We start from the raw sequence: 4,228 nt of genomic DNA on the forward strand, positions 1-4,228 counted from the left end.
TCCACGTTTTAGATACTTGCAGTATGTTTGTTGATCAAGGAGTTATTATCCAGAAAAGGTCGTTCCTCAATCCACAAACACGACTCTTTTCCCATAAACTTGGCTTTGCTCAATATCACCTTCTATCTGTACTCCTCAAGACGACGACAAACTAAAGCTGGTCCATGTGAGGCTCAAACCTAAAACTTCGGCACAGCACAGCCCACTATACTGGAACAGAAATACCGTGCACTAGTCACCTGCAGCAGAGGAGCAACACATTAATGCTTACCTCCACATTCCTGGTTGTACCTGAACGTTTGGCAAACCGAGTTTCTCTGATTCCACGGCTAGTAACGGGGATTTTACGATCATCTTCACCAGTGGTTCTGGCCCCGAGTGTGGAAAGTGGTAAGCTACTTATTCCAAAGATCGGTAGATTGTTGACATATACAATTTCAACATTTGCCTTCACTAACAAATGAACATTTCATTTTGGTTTTCATCTGTAGAAATCTTAAAGTCTTCATCTTTAACAGACTCAATGACAGATCTCCATTGTACTCTGGCATCAAATTCCAAAGTGTAAACCCCCTCTGAATTCTTCCACCACAGTCCGCTGTTTGGGAAGTGTTCCTGTTGTGGGAAATGCACTTCCCCGTGTGTCACCTGCTGCTCCCAGCATACGCTCTGGCACTGCACTCATTTTCCTTCTGACACTTGCTCACTGTGTTGCTGAGATCATACAGTGACTTGGTGTCGCACGGCCCAGGAAAATGATACAGATCAAGGTTTTTGCATTGTTGAATTCAATTGTCAGTTTAGCCTAACTTAGGATTTTAAAATTGTCTGCCCTGTGCACAAGTACGTGTCAAAAGTATCTGAGCAGAAGAAAGGTGTTCCGAATAATGGCATTGAGCACTGTGCACTCTCCTCCAGTCTGGAAAACAATTCCTCAAGGGAAATATAATAGACAATAGACAATAGGTGCAGGAGTAGGCCATTCTGCCCTTCGAGCCAGCACTACCATTCATTATGATCATGGCGGCACAGTGTCAGTCGGCAGCACGGTGGCACAGTGGTGAGCACTGCTGCCTCACAGTGCCTGAGACCCGAGTTCGATTCCCACCTCAGGCGACTGACTGTGTGGAGTTTGCACGTTCTCCCCGTGTCTGCCTGGGTTTCCTCCGGTTTCCAAAGATGTGCAGGTCAGGTGAATTGGCCATGTTAAATTGCCCGTAGTGTTAGGTAAGTTGTAAATGTAGGGGCATGGGTGGGTTGCGCTTCGGCGGGTCGGTGTGAACTTGTTGGGCCGAAGGGCCTGTTTCCACGCTGTAACCTAATCGAATCCTCAATCGGTATCTTGTTCCTGCCTTATCCCCATAACCCTTGATTCCATGAGCTCTATCCAACTCTTTCTTGAACGAACACCCCCTGTTTTCTCGGGTTCTTCATTCCGTTGACTTCAAATCTTCACAGAATTCAACAGACCTTGTTACATAGTTTTTTCTTCATTTTTGTGCAGATCACTGTGAGCAGATGTGAGTGCGCTTGCCACACAACCCAGAGGTCAGACCATCGCCTTGGAACCGTACTGTACTATTTATCACATCTGCTGTGCTGCATAGTTTACGCAATTCACTTATTAATAAGGTCATATGCGATCCTGCAGATGTGACGAGGTGGCCGAGAGGTTAAGGCGATGGATTGGCAATCCATTGTGCTCTGCATGCGTGGGTTCGAGTTCCACTCTTGTCACTGTTTTTAATTACCCTTCCTCAACAGTCGTCTGCTAAAAGAAGGTCCACAGATCTAGAACTGTCTAAGACAATAAATGCTTCTTCATCTCTGTTTTAATTGTGGGATCCGAATTCTAATGGGAAGTTAAAAATCACACAACACCAGGTCATAATCCAACAGGTTTAATGGAAGCAATAGCTTTTGGAGAGCTGCTCCTTCATGAGGTGACCGTGGAGTACACAGTGGTAAGATACAGAATTTATTACCAAACGTTACTGTGTAATGTCACTGAAACTAAACTTTGAAAAATACCTTGATTTTTTGTTAAGTCTTACATCTGTTAGAATGACTATGTTAGGTTCACTTCTTTCTTATGTAAATTGAAAAACGTTCTTTTAAAAGTTACATTCTCAGGTGAACTTTACCAATTAGTGTCATCACAGATAATATGTTGATAGTGTTAGTCCCTGTGTGCTGCATCTATGCCATAATGTTTAGACTGACGCTAATCTAAAAAAAAAACATGCTGCAGGTAAGGATGCTTTGAGACATGGTACATTGGTGAAACCGAGCAGAGGATACAGTAACGGAATGGGTACTGTACATCAATCAACGGACAGGCATGCCCCTTCCCAGTTGGACAGCACTTCAGTGGTCCAGGACATTCGACCTCAGACCTTCGGATGACAATCCTCCAGGGCGGGCTTCGGTACAAGTAACAGTTAAAGTGCCAACGCAGCGGCTGATAGCTAAATTCGGAACCCATGGGAAGGGCCTCAGCCGTGTCCTTGGGTTCATGTCACAGTACAGGTGATCCCATTGCCCTATCTACAATCAGAGACCCTCCTACACACACACACACACACACACACACACACACACACACACACACACACACACACACACACACGTTTGTGGGGTGAATTCGTACTTATAGAGTTACATTGTACTTTGCTCACAAACTACATGAATCCATGTCAGTCTCTGGTAACTCATTTTTATAAATTAGTATCAGTCTAAACATAATGGAACAGACAGCAGCACACGGGGGCAGACACCAGTTGTTGAATTTCACCTGAGAATAAAACTTTAAAATAAAAAGGTTTGCACTTTACATATGAAAGAAGTGAAGTTAACATGGTCATTCTAACAGATCAGAGACTCAGCAAACAGTCAAGGTATTTTTCAATGTATAATTTCAATTACATCACACTGTGAACTTCCGCTTTAAATTCTGTGCCTTACATCTGTGTACTCTACAGTCACCTGATGAATGAGCAGCAGTCCGAAAGCCAGTACTTCCAATTAAGTCTGTTGAACTATAACCTGGTGTTGTGTGATTTTCAAATTTGCATTACCCAGTCCAAAACCGGCATCTCCAAATCATTCAATATGAGGCGCTCTGGTCACAGAACCAAACTTTCTGCATCCAACTTATTAAATCCTTGAAAAAAACCTGTATGTTTCAATAAGGATCATTTTTGTAGTACTGATCTCAGCAGGCAAAGGCAACTGATTTCAGCGTTTCTTCACTGAATCTGACAGAACTGCTACCTTTGCTGTTTTGTAATGTTAGGAACTCATGTTCAATTTAAGATTTCCATAAGGAACAACAAACATTTTTTCCCTGACTGGAAATCAACATTGGGAAATAGCAATGAGTCAGCTGAATTTCAGCACTTTCGCACCAAGGAAGCCATATGCAATGCTTGGAACTATTCTTGATGACTTTGTTTTTACCTATTTTGTTCAGTTGAAAAATGACAGTTTTTGAGTTTTTTAGAGCAAGGCGAATGGCCTTTCAGCCTATTATATCAGTATGAGTCATCAAACATCTGGCTTGTAAACACAGTTTCCAGCACGTGACTCACCGCCTGTTGTGTTCTAACATTTCAAGTCTTTAGTTAAATTGTTATTCAATTTCGTAAGGGCTTAAGTGGAACAAAAACATCTCTGTGAACTGACAGTTCTGAAAGGCACTAGTTCTCAGAGTCGTTTGTCAGTTTTCCTCATGATGCTGCGGAAAATGTTTCTGCGCTCACATCTGAATTGGTTTACCCTGTTTCTTCTTCAACTTCCTCCTTCTTTCTATTAAATGGTTTAGATTCCAATACAGACACAAGGTGCAGGTGGCGGAAGTCACGTGTTTGTACTTTCACTGAACTCTGTCTCGCCGGGATCTGCAGTCTTTCCTCACACTAATTTTTACAGCACTGTCATTCCTGTGACATGTCCCATGGAGAATGGAAGGACAGGCATTAATAACCCGCATTTGGAAATGGAGCGACAGTTTTAAAACATTTACAATGCCCCAGCGAGTAATTGAGCTCCTATCTCCCGCATAAGATACGGTGACACTAACCACTATACTACCGAGGACGACAGTTTCAAAGGAGACACTTCAGCTCGTTGTGGTTGCATTTGTAAAAATCTACTGCTCAACGACCCGATTCGTTTAGTCCATAGCCTTACCGGTATTGGCAAAACATATTCACATCTGAATATTCCT

At 42.8% G+C, this 4,228-nt stretch overlaps 1 non-coding gene across 1 annotated transcript; it reads left to right on the forward strand.

The window, feature by feature from the left end:
• Positions 1 to 1,655: 1,655 nt before the first annotated feature.
• Positions 1,656 to 1,737, forward strand: trnaa-ggc (transfer RNA alanine (anticodon GGC)). Its single transcript has one exon. It is a non-coding gene; the product is annotated as a tRNA-Ala (tRNA).
• Positions 1,738 to 4,228: the final 2,491 nt, after the last annotated feature.

The sequence above is a fragment of the Chiloscyllium plagiosum genome, unplaced genomic scaffold, assembly GCF_037043375.1.
Source record: "Chiloscyllium plagiosum isolate Xiang-an unplaced genomic scaffold, Cpla_swu_hap1 HiC_scaffold_37, whole genome shotgun sequence".
NCBI classification, from domain to species: Eukaryota; Metazoa; Chordata; class Chondrichthyes; order Orectolobiformes; family Hemiscylliidae; genus Chiloscyllium; species Chiloscyllium plagiosum.